Here is a 24,457-nt window from a genome sequence, read left to right as displayed (position 1 = left end):
TGGGTATAACTACTGGGGGCATCTGTACTGGGGGCAAGCTTCTACTGGGGGCATCTGTACTGGGGTCAGCTTCTACTGGGGGCATCTGTACTGGGGGCATAACTACAGGGGGCATCTGTACTGGGGCATAACTACAGGGGGCAGCTTCTACAGGGGGCATAACTACAGGGGGCATCTGTGCTGGGGGACATAACTGCAGGGGGCACCTGTACTGGGGGCATAACTACAGGGGGCATCTGTACTGGTGGCAACTCTACTGGGGGCAGCTTCTACTGGGGGCAGCTGTACTTGGTGCAGCTTCTACTTGGGGCATCTGTCTGTACTGGGGGAAGCTTCTACTGGGGGCATAAGTACAGGGGGCATCTATACTGGGGGCATAACTACAGGGGGCAGCTTCTACTGGGGGTATAACTACAGGGGGAATCTGTACTGGGGGCATAACTACAGGGGGCATCTGTACTGGGAGCATAACTACAGGGGGCATCTGTACTGGGGGCATCTCTACAGGGGCCATCTCTGCAGGGGGCATCTCCACTGGGGGCATCTGTGCAGGGAGCATCTCTACAGGGGGCATAACTACAGGGGCATCTATACTGGGGGCATAACTACGGGGGCATTACTACTGGGGGCAATGCTACACAAGGCATTACCACTGGGGGGCACTACTAATGAAGGCATTGCATAGGTGGCACTTAATAAGGGGTATCACTTCTGGTGACATAAGGGGCACTACTGCTGGGGGCACTGTATAAGGGGCACCAATACTATGGGCTCTACATCTCTACATAAGGGCCACTACTGAGGGCATTGTATTAGGGGTGCTACTGCTGTGGTCATGTGTATTAGAGGTGCTACAACTGTGGGCTTTGTGTATAAGGGGCACTAATGTGTGTCATAACATGAATAAGGGACATTACTATGTGGTGTAATGTGAATAAGATTGTGCTACTGTGTGGCATAATTTAAATTGGGGATACTATTGGGTGACCACGACCCTTCCTTTTTTGAGGCCATGCCCCTTTTCTACAGCATGCACAATCCCTTTAGAGCTGGGGGGGTGAGTTCCACCACCTCTCCAGGACCTATTTAAGCACTGGCGGCAAGGATGTTCTCCATGCTATCACTGCTGTGCTTTGGGTGGCGTTCAATATGTCAGACTTCTGCAAACTCCATCCCATTGGCACCGCCATCTTTCCGCCAATCACTTGACCAAGTCTGACTACTCACAAGTTTCTGGCATGTCATCTGTTCAGCTCCACCAATCCCGATACTGGAAAGGGTATAAAGGGAACTTCCGGAACATGGGAGAGATGCCTGAGCAACGTTGTTTAATTACCCCTTCATAGACTCCAGCGTATCTAGTGTTGACTCATCTAAGGAGCATAAGCCTACGTTGTAGATTTACCAAGTTCAGCTTGGCTTTCTGGTGACAGCTTGGCTGTCCAGTCCCAGATGGTCCAGTTAATTGCCAATTCCATTTCGGTTCTCCATTTCCACTGGCTTCGTTAAAGTGTATGTTCCAGTTATCAGGCACAGTCCGGTTCTTTACAAGTGTTTACCTCAGTTATCTGGTGCAGTCTGGCCCTATCCAAGTATCTGTTCCAGTTATCCACCGCAATCCAACTCCATATAAGAGTTGTTCCAAGTATCCGACATAGGGCCTAATTCACTAAGGATTGTAAAAGTAAAGCTGCTCGCAGCAGTTTTGCAATTGCAGTCTTTAGCAATGCAAATGCAGGAGGAGGTGCATACAGTATGTTCATATACAACTCCAGTCTGAGTAAGCTTAAGCTTTCTCAGCCTTGACGTCGCAGTGCGGCTTCCAAGGCCAAGGTAATTGTGTTCCGCTATACACTCCCAGAAAACAGGAACACATCTCCATTTTCCCTAACACCAGCCGCCCCCACCCTGTCCCTCCCCGCGAACACCTCTGCCTGTCAATCAGGCAGAGATGTTTGCATGTCTGCACCACAATCGAAGAACCGTTCTGCGCATGCGCAGGACTCAAACATTGGGGAAATGCACTACCCTGCGGGTCATGCAGCCTGCCGATGGTGTTGGAAATGATCTAGAACTGCATCCTAGGAAGCAGCTTGGAATAGTAATGCAGCAGGAGGCAGTGATCACCAGCTGTTTTGCAGAGCAGAGCAGCGGTGATCACAGGCTCCCCCTATCTGCCCCCCTTGCTCGCGGGACTCTGTGGCTGCGGGCGGGACAGTTTCCGGACAGCGGGACTGAACCGCTGAAATCGGGACAGTTGGGAGGTACGGGATAGCGTGTACACGTCTTTGGAATGGTTGGAAGGCAGATTGTAGATTTTTAGTACCAGAAATATTAGAGAAACTCCATTCCTAGAGTTATATTGGTCAAACTGTGCTAAACCGAAGTGAAAAATCAAACGGCAAAGCCACATTCATTCTGATTATATAAAATGCTTTGATTTAGCACTGTAAATCACAGTGGTACAACATTATGTCTCGCTGTGATTTGCAGTGATACATACAGTAATAATTGTTATCACTGCTGTGTAATAAATAGACCTCATAATAAGCTACAAGTATAATCGCTCATTCAACTTTCTCTGCATTGCGGATAGCTTTCTATTCCCCCTTCCAGATCTCAGTTCTTGCTGTGCATGGCTGCAAATAATATTAGTCTGGAAATAATGGAGGTACTGGTGACAATAGGGTTAATATAATATAGGACAGCCCAGTATCTGGATAAAGATTATTTAATTGACAATATGTTGTACATTAAACCAGTTGTCTATGTAATTTCTGCTTTGGACATTATGTAATTGTTGATGTTGTTGGCTGACTTTTGTGTGTTGCGTGAGTTACTTTAGTGTTACATGCCAAAAATAAGATTTTACTCACCGGTAAATCTATTTCTCGTAGTCCGTAGTGGATGCTGGGAACTCCGAAAGGACCATGGGGAATAGCGGCTCCGCAGGAGACTGGGCACAACTAAAAGAAAGCTTTTAGACTACCTGGTGTGCACTGGCTCCTCCCACTATGACCCTCCTCCAAGCCTCAGTTAGGATACTGTGCCCGGAAGAGCTGACACAATAAGGAAGGATTTTGAATCCCGGGTAAGACTCATACCAGCCACACCAATCACACCGTATAACTCGTGATACCATATCCAGTTAACAGTATGAAACATAACTGAGCCTCTCAACAGATGGCTCATTACAATAACCCTTTAGTTAACAATAACTATATACAAGTATTGCAGACAATCCGCACTTGGGATGGGCGCCCAGCATCCACTACGGACTACGAGAAATAGATTTACCGGTGAGTAAAATCTTATTTTCTCTAACGTCCTAGTGGATGCTGGGAACTCCGAAAGGACCATGGGGATTATACCAAAGCTCCCAAACGGGCGGGAGAGTGCGGATGACTCTGCAGCACCGAATGAGAGAACTCAAGGTCCTCCTCAGCCAGGGTATCAAATTTGTAGAATTTAGCAAACGTGTTTGCCCCTGACCAAGTTGCAGCTCGGCAAAGTTGTAAAGCCGAGACCCCTCGGGCAGCCGCCCAAGGTGAGCCCACTTTCCTCGTGGAATGGGCTTTCACTGATTTAGGATGCGGCAATCCAGCCGCAGAATGCTCCAGCTGAATTGTGCTACAAATTCAGCGAGCAATAGTCTGCTTAGAAGCAGGAGCACCTATTTTGTTGGGTGCCTACAGGATAAAAAGCGAGTCAGTTTTCCTGACTCCAGCCGTCCTGGAAATATAATTTTTTAAGGCCCTGACTACGTCCAGTAACTTGGAATCTTCCAAGTCCCTAGTAGCCGCAGGCACTAAAATAGGTTGGTTCAAGTGAAAAGCTGATACCACCTTAGGGAGAAACTGGGGATGAGTCCTCAATTCTGCCCTATCCATATGGAAAATCAGATAAGGGCTTTTACCTGACAAGGCCGCCCATTCTGACACACGCCTGGCCGAAGCCAAGGCCAATAACATGACCACTTTCCACGTGAGATATTTCAAATCCACAGTTTTAAGTGGCTCAAACCAATGTGATTTTAGGAAACTCAACACCACGTTGAGATCCCAAGGTGCCACAGGAGGCACAAAAGGGGGCTGAATATGTAGCACTCCCTTTACAATTGTCTGAACTCCAGGCAGTGAAGCCAGTTCTTTCTGGAAGAAAATCGACAGAGCCGAAATCTGGACCTTAATGGAACCCAAGTTTAGGCCCATAGTCACTCCTGACTGTAGGAAGTGCAGAAAACGACCCAGCTGAAATTCCTCTGTTGGGGCCTTCCTGGCCTCACACCACGCAACATATTTTCGCCAAATACGGTGATAATGGTTTGCAGTTACTTCTTTCCTGGCTTTTATCAGCATAGGAATGACTTCCTCCGGAATGCCCTTTTCCTTTAGGATCCGGAATTCAACCGCCATGCCATCAAACGCAGCCGCGGTAAGTCTTGGAACAGACAGGGCCCCTGCTGTAGCAGATCCTGTCTGAGCGGTAGAGGCCATGGGTCCTCTGATATAATTTCTTGAAGTTCAGGGTACCAAGCTCTTCTTGGTCCATCTGGAACCACGAGTATCGTTCTTACTCCTCGTTTTCTTATTATTCTCAGTACCTTTGGTATGAGAGGCAGAGGAGGGAATACATAAACTGACTGGTACACCCACGGTGTCACTAGAGCGTCCACAGCTATTGCCTGAGGGTCCCTTGACCTGGCGCAATATCTAGTTTTTTGTTTAGGTGGGACGCCATCATGTCCACCTGTGGCCTTTCCCAACGGTTTACCAACAGTTGGCAGACTTCTGGATGAAGTCCCCACTCTCCCGGGTGTAGGTCGTGTCCGCTGAGGAAGTCTGCTTCCCAGTTGTCCACTCCCGGAATGAACACTGCTGACAGTGCTAAGACGTGATTTTCCGCCCATCGGAGAATCCTTGTGGCTTCTGCCATCGCCATCCTGCTGCTTGTGCCGCCCTGTCGGTTTACATGGGCGACTGCCGTGATGTTGTCTGATTGGATCAGTACCGGCTGGTGTTGAAGCAGAGGCCTTGCCAAACTTAGGGCATTGTAAATGGCCCTCAGTTCCAGAATATTTATGTGTAGGGACGACTCCTGACTTGACCAAAGTCCTTGGAAATTTCTTCCCTGTGTGACTGCCCCCCAGCCTCGAAGGCTGACATCCGTGGTTACCAGGACCCAGTCCTGTATGCCGAATCTGCGGCCCTCTTGAAGATGAGCACTCTGCAGCCACCACAGTAGAGATACCCTGGTCCTTGGAGACAGGGTTATCAGCCGATGCATCTGAAGATGCGATCCCGACCACTTGTCCAAGAGGTCCCACTGAAAGGTTCTTGCATGGAACCTGCCGAATGGAATTTTGCTTCGTAAGAAGCTACCATTTTTCCCAGGACTCGTGTGCAGTGATGCACCGATACCTGTTTTGGTTTCAGGAGGTCTCTGACTAGAGATGACAGCTCCTTGGCTTTCTCCTGCGGGAGAAAACTTTTTTCTGTTCTGTGTCCAGAACCATCCCCAGGAACAGTAGGCGTGTGGTAGGAACCAGCTGTGACTTTGGAATGTATAGAATCCATCCGTGCTGTTGTAGCACTTCCCGAGATAGTGCTACTCCGACCAACAACTGCTCCTTGGACCTCGCCTTTATAAGGAGATCGTCCAAGTACGGGATAATTAAAACTCCCTTTTTTCGAAGGAGTATCATCATTTCTGCCATTACCTTGGTAAAGACCCTCGGTGCCGTGGACAGTCCAAACGGCAGTGTTTGGAATTGGTAATGGCAATCCTGTACCACAAATCTGAGGTACTCCTGGTGAGGATGGTAAATGGGGACATGCAGGTACGCATCCTTGATGTCCAGGGATACCATGTAATCCCCCTCCTCCAGGCTTGCAATAACCGCCCTGAGCGATTCCATCTTGAACTTGAATTTTTTTATGTATGTGTTCAAGGATTTCAAATTTAAAATGGGTCTCACCGAACCGTCCAGTTTCGGTACCACAAACAGTGTGGAATAGTAACCCTGTCCTTGTTGAAGTAGGGGCACCTTGACTATCACCTGCTGGGAATACAGCTTGTGAATTGCCTCTAGCACAGCCTCCCTGCCTGAGGGAGTTGTCGGCAAGGCAGATTTGAGGAAACGGCGGGGGGGAGACGCCTTGAATTCCAGCTTGTACCCCTGAGATACTACTCGAAGGATCCAGGGATCAACCTGTGAGCGAGCCCACTGATCGCTGAAATTTTTGAGGCGGCCCCCCACCGTACCTGGCTACGCCTGTGGAACCCCCGCGTCATGCGGTGGACTCAGAGGAAGCGGGGGAAGAATTTTGATTCTGGGAACTGGCTGACTGGTGCAGCTTTTTCCCTCTTCCCTTGTCTCTGTGCAGAAAGGAAGCGCCTTTTACCCGCTTGCTTTTCTGAAGCCGAAAGGACTGTACCTGATAATACAGTGCTTTCTTAGGCTGTGAGGAAACCTGAGGTAAAAAAATTTTCTTCCCAGCTGTTGCTGTGGATACGAGGTCCCAGAGACCATCCCCAAACAATTCCTCACACTTATAAGGCTCTATGTGCCTTTTAAAGTCAGCATCACCTGTCCAGTGTCTGGTCTCTAATACCCTCCTGACAGAATGGACATTGCATTAATTCTGGATGCCAGCCGGCAAAATATCCCTCTGTGTATCCCTCATATATAAGACGACGTCTTATGTTCGCAAAATAGTATCCCTGTTTGACAGGGTTACAGACCACGCTGCAGCAGCACTATCTGCAGGTCTCAGTCTAGTACCTGAGTGTGTAAATACAGACTTCAGGATAGCCTCCTGCTTTTTATCAGCAGGTACCTTCAAAGTGGCCGTATCCTAAGACGGCAGTGCCACCTTTTTTGACAAACGTGTGAGCGCCTTATCCACCCTAGGGGATATCTCCCAGCGTAACTTATCCTCTGGCGGGAAAGGGTACGCCATCAGTAACTTTTTAGAATTACCAGTTTCTTATCGGGGGAACCCACGCTTTTTCACACTTCATTCACTCATTTGATGGGGGAACAAAACACTGCCTGCTTTTTCTCCCTAAACATAAAACCCTTTTTTAGTGGTACTTGGGTTAATGTCAGAAATGTGTAACACATTTTTTATTGCCGGGATCATGTAACGGATGTTCCTAGTGGATTGTGTATATGTCTCAACCTCGTCGACACTGGAGTCAGACTCCGTGTCGACATCTGTGTCTGCCATCTGAGGGAGCGGGCGTTTTTGAGCCCCTGATGGCCTTTGAGACGCCTGGGCAGGCGCGGGCTGAGAAGCCGGCTGTCCCATAGCTGTTACGTCATCCAGCCTTTTATGTAAGGAGTTGACACTGTCGGTTTATACCTTCCACCTATCCATCCACTCTGGTGTCGGCCCCACAGGGGGCGACATCACATTTATCGGCATCTGCTCTGCCATCACATAAGCCTCCTCATCAAACGTGTCGACACAGCCGTACCGACACACCGCACACACACAGGGAATGCTCTGACTGAGGACAGGACCCCACACAGCCCTTTGGGGGAGACAGAGAGAGAGTATGCCAGCACACACCAGAGCGCTATAAAATTTAGGGATTAACACTATTTCTCTGACGTCCTAGTGGATGCTGGGGACTCCGTAAGGACCATGGGGGAATAGCGGCTCCGCAGGAGACTGGGCACAAATAGAAAGCTTTAGTACTACCTGGTGTGCAGAGCCGGCCATAGGCATAGGCAAACTAGGCAATTGCCTAGGGCATTTGATATGACTAGGGGCATCAGCAGCTTCTGCTGATTAAAATGATATGCGGCATGTCTATATTCTGTGTGTAGCATTTCATATGCAGATACAGCCACAGTCTCACACAGTATATAGGCATGCTGCATATCATTTTAATCAGCAGAAGCTGCTTGTGCATCCTAGCCACATAGCAATGCAAATAAGATGCATTTTCATTAAAAAAATCTGCCCGACGTTAGCATTGAGGAAAGATTTATGAGGACACATCTGTATTCAATCAGAGGCAGAGGTCACAGGGTTAGTGGCAGTGTGAGTGCTGTGTGCATGTGAGTAGGTTGGTTGTACAGTTGTGTTCAGAATATGTGTAAGAAGCATTATGTGTGTCATGTAAAAATGCATTAATAATGTGCAACATATGTGTAGGGGGCACTATGTGTGTCCTTATGTGTATAAGGGCATTAATAATGTGCGGCATATGTGTAAGGGACATTACGTGTAAAAGGGCATTCATAAAGGTTGTCATAATGTGTAAGGTGCATTATGTTTATAAGGACATTAATAATGTGTCTCATATGTGTAAGGGGCATTACTGTGTAGCATTATGTGTATAAGGTGCTCTACTATGTGGTGTTGCCTATAGAAAGGACACTACTGTGTTGTCTAATGTGAATAAAGAGCAATAGGGTGTGGTGTAATGTGAATAAGGAGCAATTCAGTGTGATGTAATGTGAAAAAGGGGCTCTACTGTGAGGAGTAACGTTTATAAGGTAAAGTGATGCTACTGTGTGATGTAATATGAATTATGGACACTATCGCATGGTCATATGTGAATAAAGTTGCAGTACTGTGTGGCCATGCCCCTTGCCAGCAAAAACACACCCCTTTTCAGGCTATGCGCCAAATGTACGATCTGTTCCTATTTAAAATATAGGGGGTACAAACCCCAAGATAAGGACTGCTATGGATGAGTGGTGATGGTGCTGGGAAAGAGGTGCAAGGTCAGAGGCGGAACCAGCGGTGGTGCTAGGGGGCACCAGCCAAAATCTTGCCTAGGGCATCATATTGGTTAGGGCCGGCTCTGCTGGTGTGCACTGGCTCCTCCCTCCATGACCCTCCTCCAAGCCTCAGTTAGATTTTTGTGCCCGAACGAGAAGGGTGCACACTAGGGGCTCTCCTGAGCTTCTTAGTGAAAGTTTTAGTTTAGGTTTTTTTATTTTCAGTGAGACCTGCTGGCAACAGGCTCACTGCATCGAGGGACTAAGGGGAGAAGAAGCGAACTCACCTGCGTGCAGAGTGGATTGGGCTTCTTGGCTACTGGACACCATTAGCTCCAGAGGGACAGCTCACAGGCTCAGTCTGGAGCTCGGTCCCGGAGCCGCGCTGCCGGCCCCCTTACAGAGCCAGAAGCTAGAAGAGTCCGGCAAATCGGCGGCAGAAGACATCCTGTCTTCCACAAGGTAGCGCACAGCACTGCAGCTGTGCGCCATTGCTTCTCAGCACACTTCACACTCCGGTCACTGAGGGTGCAGGGCGCTAGGGGGGGGGCGCCCTGAGCAGCAATAAAAACACCTTGGCTGGCTAAAAATACATCACATATAGCTCCTGGGCTATATGGATGAATTTTAACCCCTGCCAGAATACACAGAAAAACGGGAGATAAGGCCGCCGAGAAGGAGGCGGAGCCTATCTCCTCAGCACACTGGCGCCATTTTCCCTCACAGCTCCGTTGGAGGGAAGCTCCCTGGCTCTCCCCTGCAGTCACTACACTACAGAAAAGGTTAAAAAAGAGAGTGGGGCACTAATTAGGCGCAGTATTAAAAATACAGCAGCTATAAGGGGAAAAACACTTATATAAGGTTATCCCTATATATATATAGCGCTCTGGTGTGTGCTGGCAAACTCTCCCTCTGTCTCTCCAAAGGGCTAGTGGGGTCCTGTCCTCTATCAGAGCATTCCCTGTGTGTGTGCTGTGTGTCGGTACGTTTGTGTCGACATGTATGAGGAGGAAAATGATGTGGAGACGGAGCAAATTGCCTGTAATAGTGATGTCACCCCCTAGGGGGTCGACACCTGAGTGGATGAACTGTTGGAAGGAATTACGTGACCGTGTCAGCTCTGTATAAAAGACAGTGGTTGACATGAGACAGCCGGCTACTCAGCTTGTGCCTGTCCAGACGTCTCATAGGCCGTCAGGGGCTCTAAAGCGCCCGTTACCTCAGATGGCAGATACAGACGCCGACACGGATACTGACTCCAGTGTCGACGGTGAAGAGACAAATGTGACTTCCAGTAGGGCCACACGTTACATGATTGAGGCAATGAAAAATGTTTTACACATTTCTGATAATACGAGTACCACCAAAAAGGGGTATTATGTTCGGTGAGGAAAAACTGCCTGTAGTTTTCCTGAATCTGAGAAATTAAATGAGGTGTGATGATGCGTGGGTTTCCCCCGATAACAACTGATAATTTCTAAAATGTTATTGGCATTATATCCTTTCCCGCCAGAGGTTAGGGTGCGTTGGGAAACACCCCCTAGGGTGGGTAAAGCGCTCACACACTTGTAAGAACAAGGGCTCTACTCTCTCCTGAGATGGCCGCCCTTAAGGATCCTGCTGATAGAAAGCAGGAGGGTATCCTAAAATGTATTTACACACATACTGGTGTTATACTGCGACCAGCAATCGCCTCAGCCTGGATGTGCAGTGCTGGGTTGGCGTGGTCGGATTCCCTGACTGAAAATATTGATACCCTAGATAGGGACAGTATATTATTGCCTATGGAGCATTTAAAAGATGCATTTCTATATATGCGTGATGCACAGCGGAATATTTGCCGACTGGCACCAAGTGTAAGTGCGTTGTCCATTTCTGCCAGAAGAGGGTTATGGACACGACAGTGGTCAGGTGATGCGGATTCCAAACGGCATTTGGAAGTATTGCCTTATAAAGGGGAGGAGTTATTTGGGGTCGGTCTTTCAGACCTGGTGGCCACGGCAACAGCTGGGAAATCCACGTTTGTACCCCAGGTCGCCTCTCAACATAAGAAGATGCCGTATTATCAGGCGCAGTCCTTTCGTTCCCAGAAGGGCAAGCGGGCAAAAGGTTCCTCATTTCTGCCCGTGACAGAGGGAGAGAAAAAGGCTGCAGAAATCAGCCAGTTCCCAGGAACAGAAGCCCTCTCCCGCCTCTGCCAAACCCTCAGCTGGACGCTGGGGCTTTACAAGCAGACTCAGGCACGGTGGGGGCCCGTCTCAATGAATTTCAGCGCGCAGTGGGCTCACTCGCAAGTAGACCCCTGGATCCTTCAGGTGATATCTCAGGGGTACAAATTGGAATTCGAGACGTCTCCCCCTCGCCGTTTTCCTAAAGTCGGCTTTACCGACGTCTCTCTCTGACTGGGAGGCAGTTTTGGAAGCCATTCACAAGCTGTATTCCCAGCAGGTGATAATCAAGGTACCCCTCCTGCAACAGGGAACGGGGTATTATTCCACACTGTTGTGGTACCGAAGCCGGACTGCTCGGTGAGACCGATTCTAAATCTAAAATCTTTGAACACTTACATACGGAGGTTCAAATTCAAGATGGAGTCACTCAGAGCAGTGATTGCGAACCTGGAAGAAGGGTACTACATGATGTCTCGGGACATCAAGGATGCTTACCTTCATGTCCCAATTTACCCTTCTCACCAAGGGTACCTCAGGTTTCTGGTACAGAACTGTCACTATCAGTTTCAGACGCTGCCGTTTGGATGGTCCACGGCACCCGGGGTCTTTACCAAGGTAACGGCCGAAATGATGATACTCCTTCGAAGGAAGGGAGTTTTAGTTATCCCTTACTTGGACGATCTCCTGATAAGGGTAAGATCCAGAGAACAGTTGGAGGTCGGTGTAGCACTATCTCAGGTAGTGTTGCGGCAGCACGGTTGGATTCTCAATATTCCAAAATCGTAGCTGGTTCCGACGACTCGTCTTCTGTTCCTAGGGATGATCCTGGACACAGTCCAGAAAAAGGTGTTTCTCCCGGAGGAGAAAGCCAGGGAGTTATCCGAACTAGTCAGGAACCTCCTAAAACCGAGCCAAGTCTCAGTGCGTCAATGCACAAGGGTTCCGGGAAAAATGGTGGCTTCCTACGAAGCAATCCCATTCGGCAGATTCCACGCAAGAACTTTCCAGTGGGACCTGCTGGACAAATGGTCCGGGTCGCATCTTCAGATGCATCAGCGGATAACCCTGTCACCAAGGACAAGGGTGTCCCTCCTGTGGTGGTTGCAGAGTGCTCATCTTCTAGAGGGCCGCAGATTCGGCATTCAGGACTGGGTCCTGGTGACCACGGATGCCAGCCTGCAAGGCTGGGGAGCAGTCACACAGGGAAGGAATTTCCAGGGCTTATGGTCAAGCCTGGAGACATCACTTCACATAAATATCCTGAAGCTAAGGGCCATTTACAATGCTCTAAGCTTAGCAAGACCTCTGCTTCAAGGTCAGCCGGTGTTGATCCAGTCGGACAACATCACGGCAGTCACCCACGTAAACAGACAGGGTGGCACAAGAAGCAGGAGGACAATGGCAGAAGCTGCAAGGATTCTTCGCTGGGCGGAAAATCATGTGATAGCACTGTCAGCAGTGTTCATTCCGGGAATGGACAACTGGGAAGCAGACTTCCTCAGCAGACGCTCTGGTAACACCGTTGGTGTACCGGTCAGTGTATGTGTTCCATCCTCTGCCTCTCATACACAAGGTACTGAGAATTATAAGATGGAGAGGAGTAAGCACTATATTCGTGGCTCCGGATTGGCCAAGAAGGAATTGGTAACCGGAACTTCAAGAGATGCTCACGGAGGATCCGTGGCCTCTACCTCTAAGAGGGGACCTGCTCCAGCAAGGACCCTGTCTGTTCCAAGACTTACCGCGGCTGCGTTTGACGGCATGGCGGTTGAACGCCGGATCCTGAAGGAAAAAGGCATTCCGGATGAAGTCATCCTTATCCTGACCAAAGCCAGGAAGGATGTAACCGCAAAACATTATCACCGCATTTGGCGAAAATATGTTGCGTGGTGCGAGGCCAGTAAGGCCCGACGGAGGAATTTCAACTGGGTCGATTCCTACATTTCCTGCAAACAGGAGTGTCTATGGGCCTGAAATTGGGGTCCATTAAGGTTCAAATTTCGGCCCTGTCAATTTTCTTCCAAAAAGAACTAGCTTCAGTCCCTGAAGTTCAGACGTTTGTAAAAGGGGTACTGTATATACAGCCTCCTTTTGTGCCTCCAGTGGCACCTTGGGATCTCAATGTAGTTTTTGGGTTCTAAAAGTCACATTGGGTTGAACCACTTAAATCTGTGGAGTTAAAATATCTCACATGGAAGGTGGTCATGCTGTTGGCCCTGGCCTGGGCCAGGCGCGGGTCAGAATTGGCGGCTTTATCCTGTAAAAGCCCTTATCTGATTTTCCATTCGGACAGGGCGGAATTGAGGACTCGTCCTCAGTTTCTCCCTAAGGTGGTTTCAGCGTTTCACCTGAACCAACCTATGGTGGTACCTGCGGCTACTAGGGACTTGGAGGACTCCAAGTTGCTAGACGTTGTCAGGGCCCTGAAAATTTATGTTTCCAGGACGGCTGGAGTCAGAAAATCTGACTCGCTGTTTATCCTGTATGCACCCAACAAGCTGGGTGCTCCTGCTTCTAAGCAGACTATTGCTCGTTGGATTTGTAGTACAATTCAGCTTGCACATTCTGTGGCAGGCCTGCCACAGCCAAAAATCTGTAAATGCCCACTCCACAAGGGAGGTGGGCTCATCTTGGGCGGCTGCCCGAGGGGTCTCGGCTTTACAACTTTGCCGAGCAGCTACTTGGTCAGGAGCAAATACGTTTGTAAAATTCTACAAATTTGATACCCTGGCTGAGGAGGACCTGGAGTTCTCTCAATTGGTGCTGCAGAGTCATCCGCACTCTCCCGCCCGTTTGGGAGCTTTGGTATAATCCCCATGGTCCTTACGGAGTCCCCAGCATCCACTAGGACGTCAGAGAAAATAAGAATTTACTTACCGATAATTCTATTTCTCGTAGTCCGTAGTGGATGCTGGGCGCCCATCCCAAGTGCGGATTGTCTGCAATACTGGTACATAGTTATTGTTACCAAAAAATCGGGTTATTGCTGTAGTGAGCCATCTTTTCTAGAGGCTCCTCTGTTATCATGCTGTTAACTGGGTTTAGATCACAAGTTATACGGTGTGATTGGTGTGGCTGGTATGAGTCTTACCCGGGATTCAAAATCCTTCCTTGTTGTGTACGCTCGTCCGGGCACAGTATCCTAACTGAGGCTTGGAGGAGGGTCATGGGGGGAGGAGCCAGTGCACACCAGGTAGTACTAAAGCTTTCTATTTGTGCCCAGTCTCCTGCGGAGCCGCTATTCCCCCATGGTCCTTACGGAGTCCCCAGCATCCACTACGGACTACGAGAAATAGAATTATCGGTAAGTAAATTCTTATTATTGAGTGAATTTTTCCCAATAGCTGCTTGTATATACAATATTGCGCCTAAATTTAGTGCCCCCCCTCTCTTTTTAACCCTTTGAGCCTGCAAACTACAGGGGAGAGCCTGGGGAGCTGTCTTCCAGCTGCACTGTGAAGAGAAAATGGCGCCAGTGTGCTGAGGGAGATAGCTCCGCCCCTTTTTTGTGGACTTTTCTCCCGCTTTTTTATGGATTCTGGCAGGGGTATTTATCACATATATAGCCTCTGGGGCTATATATTGTGATATATTTGCCAGCCAAGGTGTTTTTATTGCTGCTCAGGGCGCCCCCCCCCCCCCCCCCCAGCGCCCTGCACCCTCAGTGACCGGAGTGTGAAGTGTGCATGAGGAGCAATGGCGCACAGCTGCAGTGCTGTGCGCTACCTTGGTGAAGACTGATGTCTTCTGCCGCCGATTTTCCGGACCTCTTCTTGCTTCTGGTTCTGTAAGGGGGACGGCGGCGCGGCTCCGGGAACGAACACCAAGGCCAGTTCCATGCGGTCGATCCCTCTGGAGCTAATAGTGTCCAGTAGCCTAAGAAGCCCAAGCTAGCTACAAGCAGGTAGGTTCGCTTCTTCTCCCCTTAGTCCCTCGATGCAGTGAGCCTGTTGCCAGCAGGTCTCACTGTAAAATAAAAAACCTAAAATAAACTTTCTTTCTAGGAGCTCAGGAGAGCCCCTAGTGTGCATCCAGCTCGGCTGGGCACAGAAATCTAACTGAGGCTTGGAGGAGGGTCATAGTGGGAGGAGCCAGTGCACACCAGGTAGTCTAAAAGCTTTCTTTTAGTTGTGCCCAGTCTCCTGCGGAGCCGCTATTCCCCATGGTCTTTTCGGAGTTCCCAGCATTTACTAGGACGTTAGAGAAATAATACCCAGTGGCTTCCTTTGTATTTACAGTATAAGCGTGAGCAAGTTTTCAATATTTGGCCTGGTATTTAGTTGAGCTACGACGGAAAAGATGGCACCACCAATTGCTGGTCAGTGTGACACCACAAGCTTTCAGATACAGACCTATAAGGACAGTAAATAAGTATACTTTATATTGTTGATTTGTTGGTTCTGGAACTAATACACTAGTGATTTAAATTAGTTACACTATACAACATGTGGTTTAAAAATGGGAGCTTGCTACCCTTGGCAGGAAACATGTTAAATACTCCGATAAAAGATTATATGAAGGTAACATTGAGATTCTGATCCAGGAATGTGTTTGAAATCTGGCACATACATGGCTCAGCTCTTCCTGCACTGTGTCCGCCTGAAGAGATAATCCCCACAATTGCAGATGTTAAATCATATCTGCCACATGGGATTTTAGCAGACGAGCTGCTCTTTTTCCAGATCTTAGGCTGTTTTTATTTTTCATTGTGCTAGAGGATTACGCACTTTCTCTGTGAAATAGAAGAAGTGAAATGATCTCTACAGTGATCACTTTGCTTTTCTATGAGGACACTGCAGCACTACTGTGAATGCACAGTCTGCTGATCAAGCATGCGCAGCGGCCATTGCCGGGGATGTCTTGGTAATTTTGGTGATCTGTAACCCATAGACTACAATGGCTAACGCACAGAGGCCCAGATTTATCAAGCCTTGGACAGGTATAAATAGCATGGTGATAAAGTACCAGCCAATCAGCTCTTAACTGTCATTTTTCAAACAGCCTGTGACATGGAAGTTAGGAGCTGATTGCTTGGTACTTTATCACCGTGCTATTTACCACTCTCCAAGGCTTGATAAATGGGGTCCACTGTCTACACACGGGCCCCATCTTCTCTTAAACTGCTCCTGGTCTCTGGCTTGAGAGACTGTTATCCATAAATATCAGGGAGCCAATTGGAAAATTCCTGCTGAACCAAGCCCCCTCTGTCTATATGCTTAAGGGCGATCACGTGATCACATCACAGTGCAACAACCACCCTGTAGCATGAGGCTACCAACAGCTGAGAAAACATAAATGAACATTCTGTGAGGAGAAATTGTCAGAATGTCAGAGGTTCCCTATATCTGATTCTCACACTGTAGTTGGAGGCTTTTAGAAAAACTGAAAATCTCCTATATAATAGCCCAGATCTGTGACTTTGTGACTCGTTTGCTAACGCTGGGCGGAGTCACAACACTGGGCGGAGTTAGTCAAATGAGTCACAGATCTGGGCAAATCTATAGGAGACTAGGAGCAGAAGCAGATGGTATGGGCATGGCACAGGCAGGGGAGCATACCTCCCAGCTTTCTTCAGGCAGAAGGAGGGACACACAGGCGGTGAAAAGGGGGCATGGCCAACAAAAAGGGGCGTGGCTTCACGGGAGGGCCCCCGTTTTCGTCAGTGAGGGGGCATGCCCAGCGCTCTGTGAGCTGCTGGCATGCCCCCAGGGGCGGATTATGAGTCCGGGGGGCACAGGACACTTGAGACAGGGGGACCCTATCTCATTGCTGTGCCTGCTGTGGGTTTGGGGGCGTGGACTAATCGCGGGATGCGTGGCCACACCCCCTTATGCAAATTCCAGATATTTATTTTTTTTATGGGATTTTGGCCCCTCAGCTAGGGGTAAATCCAGAGGGGTTGGTCGCTCCCCCCTACACACCCGCACAGGCAGAAGAAAGCAGGGAGGCTGCTGCCTCCCTGCACCACCACAGACCTAAAATATATAGGTGTATTTAAACACCCAAAACTCCCGGCGCAATAGATTATAAATTAATTTCACTTGTGTTCTAGAATCACTAGCAGCATAGACCAGGCTTTACAAGAGCCTGAATAGAAAACTAAATAAATAAAGAAAGTGTCAATGCGCTTCAGTGCCTAAGAACACAATGATTAATAAATGGATGTCTGTTTTCACTCAGAAAAACCAGGAGACTTGTTTATAATATAAAAAATATTTTACTAATACAAAATATCACATTTAATAATGTAACAGTAATCAAGAAATGTAACCATAAAAATTGTAACAGTTCTAAGCTGTCACCTATCATTCAATATGTTGCAGTATATACTGGTTCTAATAAAATTGAATTCAGCCGTTAGATACAAATTGTGATATCCTCTTATTATATAGAGAGTATTCAAATAGCTCTTCTAATTGCCGCTAGTGCCATAGATTGAATTCTAATTGTTGAAGCAAAGATATATAACAATGGGGGTAATTCCAAGTTGATCGCAGCAGGAAATTTTTTAGCAGTTGGACAAAACCATGGAGGTCATTCCGAGTTGTTCGCTCGCAAGCGGATTTTAGCAGATTTGCTCATGCTAAGCCGCCGCCTACTGGGAGTGAATCTTAGCATCTTAAAATTGCGAACGATGTATTCGCAATATTGCGATTACACACCTCGTAGCAGTTTCTGAGTAGCTCCAGACTTACTCGGCATCTGCGATCATTTCACTGCTTGTCGTTCCTGGTTTGACGTCACAAACACACCCAGCGTTCGCCCAGACACTCCTCCGTTTCTCCGGCCACTCCTGCGTTTTTTCCGGAAACGGTAGCGTTTTTTCCCACACGCCCATAAAACGGCCTGTTTCCGCCCAGTAACACCCATTTCCTGTCAATCACATTACGATCGCCAGAACGATGAAAAAGCCGTGAGTAAAATTACTAAGTGCATAGCAAATTTACTTGTCGCAGTGCGAACATTGCGCATGCGCATTAAGCGGAAAATCGCTGCGATGCGAAGATTTTTACAGAGCGAACAACTCGGAATGAGGGCCCATGTGCAGTGCAGGGGAGGCAGATATAACATGTGCAGAGAGAGATAGATTTGGGTGTGGTGAGTTAAATCTGCAATCTAAATTGCAGTGTAAAAGTAAAGCAGCCAGTATTTACCCAGCACAGAAACAAAATAACCCACCCAAATCTAACTCTCTCTGCAAATGTTATATCAGCCCCCCCCCCCCCCCCCCTGCAGTGCACATGGTTTTGCCCAACTGCTAAAAAAATTTCCTGCTGCGATCAACTTGGAATTACCCCCAATGTCTCCAATATACTCTAACACTGGCGTCCCAGTGCAGAGTGTGTTCTCCCTTGTTTTGTTACCCGATCAAGCGGGATTATATTTACCCCCTTTGTGGAAATGTCCTCCGGTAATGCACTATAGCACAAGTGCAAGCATGTAATCCCCGAGGATCCAGAGAGTCCAGCTGGTGGGCAGCGTATAAGCACACAGTGGGAGACAGCGGAGAGAGTGTACCTGGCGGTCGGCGCTACACCGAGCGCAGTCCAAAGACCACCGCACACGGACAGCCTCAGATGTATCGGGTGTCCTCAGTGAGCGGCACACGTCACAGGTTGCAGCGGCTCAGCAAAGACGGACACGGCACAGGCAGCACAGGTCTGGATACCAACAACGGCTGATTTGTTCAAACTAACGAGACACCGGCAAGTGATGACGTCAACGCATTTCGTCCCGTTAATTCTCGGGACTTCCACAAGACTCTACTCCACCGCAGACCTGCCAACACGCAGCAGAGTGTGCTGACTGTAGCACAATGCTGCTGCTGGCAGGACGGGGAGCTTCAGAGATGGGACAGAGCTACTCCAGCCGGGGGCCCACCTAAAACTGTGAAGCCTGCGGTACGTACCCCCTTGCCCCCCCCCCCCCTTAAATCAGCTCTGCTGCCGGAACCCCCCTCCTTAATCCGTATCCCCTGATGCCCCCTCTCCCACTGTCTCCACTAAATAGACGCTGTGCGCATGCGCACAGCGTCTATTCACCACTGCTCTGCTAAGCAGAACAGCGAGTTCAGGAGCTTCCCAACTGCCCCCCCCCCCCCCCCCACCGGGGGACACTGCGGCCCACGGGTGGGACAGCGGGACAGACCCCAAAAAATGAGACTGTCCCGCAAAAATCAGGACAGTTGGGAGGTATGGGGGTGTGTGAGGGGGTATGCCGTACAGACAGACGGGCACCGGCTCACTGTGTGCTTGACCCCCCCCCCCCCACATCAGCATACTCAGCAGGGGCTCTCTGGCGCGGAGGAGCGTCACTTTCTGGCGCACTCCACGCTTCTTATCTGCAGTTTTGTGGGGCACCTGCCGCTGTGCAGGTTCTGTACTGCCTCTGTTATCTCCAGCCTCGGCAACCTCACCGCTAGCTGCAGCGCTGCCACCCGCAGTGAGGTGCGCCCAGCTCCTTCACACACTTTAGCCGGCGGGTAGCGCTGCAGAAGTCCGCGCTGCTTGCAGGCTCCGACCCCCTCCTCCCAGCCGCGAGGTCCGCGCTGCGTGCATGCTATGACCCCCTCCTCCCTCTATCCGCAGCGTCTCCTGGGGGCTAACCAGTCACTCCCAGTCTCCCCTTACCACAGTGCCCGACAGCTGCGCGAGGTCTGCGGTGTGTGACTGAGGAGGGGGGGAGGGATGCGGACGGGCAGAGGAGCAGGACTCCAGCCTGAGAGAGTCAGCAATGCCAAGTCTCCACCAGCAGCAGATCCCAACAGGTTGGAGTGGAACAGCAGCAGCCAGCAGCAGTGACTCCGGTAAGACACATCTGTCTTTCACCACTGTTTTGTCCCTAATATCAATCTCTCCCGTGCCCTGTGTTCTGTCATGTTCCTGTCACCCCGGGCCTTGCCCTGTCACCCTTATCCTGGCCCTTTCACCCTTATCCTGGCTCTGTCACCCTTATCCTGGCCCTGTCATCCCTATCCTGGCCCTGTCACCCTTATCCTGGCCCTTTCACCCTTATCCTGGCCCTGTCACCCTTATCCTGGCCCTGTCACCCTTATGCTGGCCCTGTTACCCCTATCCTGGCCCTGTCACCCCTGTGCTTGCCCTGTCAACCCTATACTGGCCCTGTCACCCCTGTCCTGGTCCTGCCGCCCCTACCCTGGCCATGTCACCCCTATCCTGTCCCTGTCATTTCTGTCCTGGCCCCGTCGCCCCTGTCCTGGCCCCGTCACCCCTGTCCTTGCCCCGTCACCCTTCTCCTGGCCCCGTCACCCCTGTTCTGACCCTGTCACCCCTGTCCTGGCCCTGTCACCCCTGTTCTGACCCTGTCACCCCTGTCCTGGCCCTGTTACTGCATACCCTCCAACTACCCTTTTGGCAGGTACAGTACCCGCAGCGCCTCCAGACCCCTCCCCAATGCACCACACCTCTGTACCTTCCCCTCCACCACATGCGGCACTCCACCCCTCCCCCACACGCTGTGCCTCCAGACCCCCTACACCACCCACGGCTCCCATTCCCCCGCCCCTCCACCACCCACAGCACCTCCAGGCCCCCTCCACCATCCACCCCCCATATATGTCTCCCACCACACCTGCCCCCCCTCCACCCGCAGCATCTGCAGACACCCTCCTCAATCCATTGTCCCCCCTCACCCACCCCTCCCCCACGGCACCCCCACACCAGCCCCTCCACCACCTGCAGTGCCTCGAGACCCCCTTCCCCATCCACCGCACCACCTGTACCTGCTCCTCCCCCACCCATGGTGCCTCCGGACCCCCTACCCCACCCCCGGCACCCCCGCCCCTTCCCATCCCACAGCACCTCCGGAACCCTTCACCCATCCGCAACATCCCCGCACCTGCCCCTCTCCCACCTGTGGCACCCCTGCCCCTCCCCCACCTGCAGTGCCTCTGGACCCCTCCCCCATCTGCAGCCACCACTCCTCTGCCCCTCCCCCATCCACAGCACCTCCCGACCCTTCCCCATCCGGGCCCCCCCCCGCTTCCACCCCCCTTCCACCCACAGCATCTACAGACACCCTCCCCCATCCGCAGTCCCCCCCGCACCTGCTACATTCTGTACATCATGCCCTGCAGGTGCTGTTCACGCCGTCGCAAGGGGCTGCGCCTCCTTCACCATCGCACGCCCTTTCATTGTGCAATATTTAACCACTAACAAAGGAATGCAGGTAATACTCCATATAATACAAATATTGAACACGCAGCAGAGTGTGCTGACTGTAGCACAATGCTGCTGCTGGCAGGACGGGGAGCTTCAGAGATGGGACAGAGCTACTCCAGCCGGGGGCCCACCTAAAACTGTGAAGCCTGCGGTACGTACCCCCTTGCCCCCCCCCCCTTAAATCAGCTCTGCTGCCGGAACCCCCCTCCTTAATCCGTATCCCCTGATGCCCCCTCTCCCACTGTCTCCACTAAATAGACGCTGTGCGCATGCGCACAGCGTCTATTCACCACTGCTCTGCTAAGCAGAACAGTGAGTTCAGGAGCTTCCCAACTGCCCCCCCCCCCCACCGGGGGACACTGCGGCCCACGGGTGGGACAGCGGGACAGACCCCAAAAAATGAGACTGTCCCGCAAAAATCAGGACAGTTGGGAGGTATGGGGGTGTGTGAGGGGGTATGCCGTACAGACAGACGGGCACCGGCTCACTGTGTGCTTGACCCCCCCCCCCCCCACATCAGCATACTCAGCAGGGGCTCTCTGGCGCGGAGGAGCGTCACTTTCTGGCGCACTCCACGCTTCTTATCTGCAGTTTTGTGGGGCACCTGCCGCTGTGCAGGTTCTGTACTGCCTCTGTTATCTCCAGCCTCGGCAACCTCACCGCTAGCTGCAGCGCTGCCACCCGCAGTGAGGTGCGCCCAGCTCCTTCACACACTTTAGCCGGCGGGTAGCGCTGCAGAAGTCCGCGCTGCTTGCAGGCTCCGACCCCCTCCTCCCAGCCGCGAGGTCCGCGCTGCGTGCATGCTATGACCCCCTCCTCCCTCTAGCCGCAGCGTCTCCTGGGGGCTAACCAGTCACTCCCAGTCTCCCCTTACCACAGTGCCCGACAGCTGCGCGAGGTCTGCGGTGTGTGACTGAGGAGGGGGGGAGGGATGCGGACGGGCAGAGGAGCAGGACTCCAGCCTGAGAGAGTCAGCAATGCCAAGTCTCCACCAGCAGCAGATCCCAACAGGTTGGAGTGGAACAGCAGCAGCCAGCAGCAGTGACTCCGGTAAGACACATCTGTCTTTCACCACTGTTTTGTCCCTAATATCAATCTCTCCCGTGCCCTGTGTTCTGTCATGTTCCTGTCACCCCGGGCCTTGCCCTGTCACCCTTATCCTGGCCCTTTCACCCTTATCCTGGCTCTGTCACCCTTATCCTGGCCCTGTCATCCCTATCCTGGCCCTGTCACCCTTATCCTGGCCCTTTCACCCTTATCCTGGCCCTGTCACCCTTATCCTGGCCCTGTCACCCTTATGCTGGCCCTGTTACCCCTATCCTGGCCCTGTCACCCCTGTGCTTGCCCTGTCAACCCTATACTGGCCCTGTCACCCCTGTCCTGGTCCTGCCGCCCCTACCCTGGCCATGTCACCCCTATCCTGTCCCTGTCATTTCTGTCCTGGCCCCGTCGCCCCTGTCCTGGCCCCGTCACCCCTGTCCTTGCCCCGTCACCCTTCTCCTGGCCCCGTCACCCCTGTTCTGACCCTGTCACCCCTGTCCTGGCCCTGTCACCCCTGTTCTGACCCTGTCACCCCTGTCCTGGCCCTGTTACTGCATACCCTCCAACTACCCTTTTGGCAGGTACAGTACCCGCAGCGCCTCCAGACCCCTCCCCAATGCACCACACCTCTGTACCTTCCCCTCCACCACATGCGGCACTCCACCCCTCCCCCACACGCTGTGCCTTCAGACCCCCTACACCACCCACGGCTCCCATTCCCCCGCCCCTCCACCACCCACAGCACCTCCAGGCCCCCTCCACCATCCACCCCCCATATATGTCTCCCACCACACCTGCCCCCCCTCCACCCGCAGCATCTGCAGACACCCTCCTCAATCCATTGTCCCCCCTCACCCACCCCTCCCCCACGGCACCCCCACACCAGCCCCTCCACCACCTGCAGTGCCTCGAGACCCCCTTCCCCATCCGCCGCACCACCTGTACCTGCTCCTCCCCCACCCATGGTGCCTCCGGACCCCCTACCCCACCCCCGGCACCCCCGCCCCTTCCCATCCCACAGCACCTCCGGAACCCTTCACCCATCCGCAACATCCCCGCACCTGCCCCTCTCCCACCTGTGGCACCCCTGCCCCTCCCCCACCTGCAGTGCCTCTGGACCCCTCCCCCATCTGCAGCCACCACTCCTCTGCCCCTCCCCCATCCACAGCACCTCCCGACCCTTCCCCATCCGGGCCCCCCCCCGCTTCCACCCCCCTTCCACCCACAGCATCTACAGACACCCTCCCCCATCCGCAGTCCCCCCCGCACCTGCTACATTCTGTACATCATGCCCTGCAGGTGCTGTTCACGCCGTCGCAAGGGGCTGCGCCTCCTTCACCATCGCACGCCCTTTCATTGTGCAATATTTAACCACTAACAAAGGAATGCAGGTAATACTCCATATAATACAAATATTGAACCCCAGAAAGGCATGCAAGGGTTAAGGGGGCGTAGCCCCTTGCGACGGTGTGAAGAGCGCCCATAGGGCGCGATGAAGCACCTAGTAAGTCATATGTGTAGCAAGTTTGGTGTCAATTGGTCCAGGCACTTCAGGGTTATGCTGTCTCCTGAAATACTCTGTGCTGTTGTCCAACCCCTAGGGTTGCTAGGGGTGTATTACCCCCACAGTGTTTGTTCTCAGATTGTAATTCATAAGTGTACCAAGTTTGATGTAAATTGCTGCAGGCATTCCGGAGTTATGCTGGACCATACAGATACACACACATACATACATACATACATACATACATACACACACACACACACACACACACACACAAACACATACATTTTTGGCGATTTCCGTGGATGGGCAGTGACATTTGTAAAGCCGGTTCTTAGCAAGCACCTGGGACCTAATGAGAAGCTACCTGCCAAGTTTCAAGATTGTAGGCCTTGTGGTTTAAGAGATTTTGTGATGAGTCAATCAGTGAGTCAATCTCCTTTTTTGCCTTTTATATATATAGATATGCATACAGTATACACACATACATACATAAATCAGGAATGTGCGGTGAGCTAAATGGCTCAGCATTGGCTAGCACCAGAGCCAGATTTGCATGCAATATATGAGCCAAAGGGTAAATCTGAGCATTATACACAGGTGCAGCAGTAAAAACCCCTGGAAATTTTGATCAGAGTTGTGCTGAAAAGATAGACAGGTGAGGCACTGCCTCACCTGCCATGGACTTTTTACCCCAGAGCTGTGGCTATAAGGATGATTAGAATAATGCAAAGAAGATATTTCAAACAAATTTTCTGTAGTTTTCTCAAAACTCTGGCACAAACGTTAGTATGACAGAAAAGGCTCTGCCTCACCTGCC

This window comes from Pseudophryne corroboree, chromosome 3 (genome assembly GCF_028390025.1).
Source record: "Pseudophryne corroboree isolate aPseCor3 chromosome 3, aPseCor3.hap2, whole genome shotgun sequence".
Classification (NCBI taxonomy): domain Eukaryota; kingdom Metazoa; phylum Chordata; class Amphibia; order Anura; family Myobatrachidae; genus Pseudophryne; species Pseudophryne corroboree.
The sequence above is the reverse complement of the archived record's forward strand: the minus strand, read 5'-3'. Positions refer to the sequence as shown.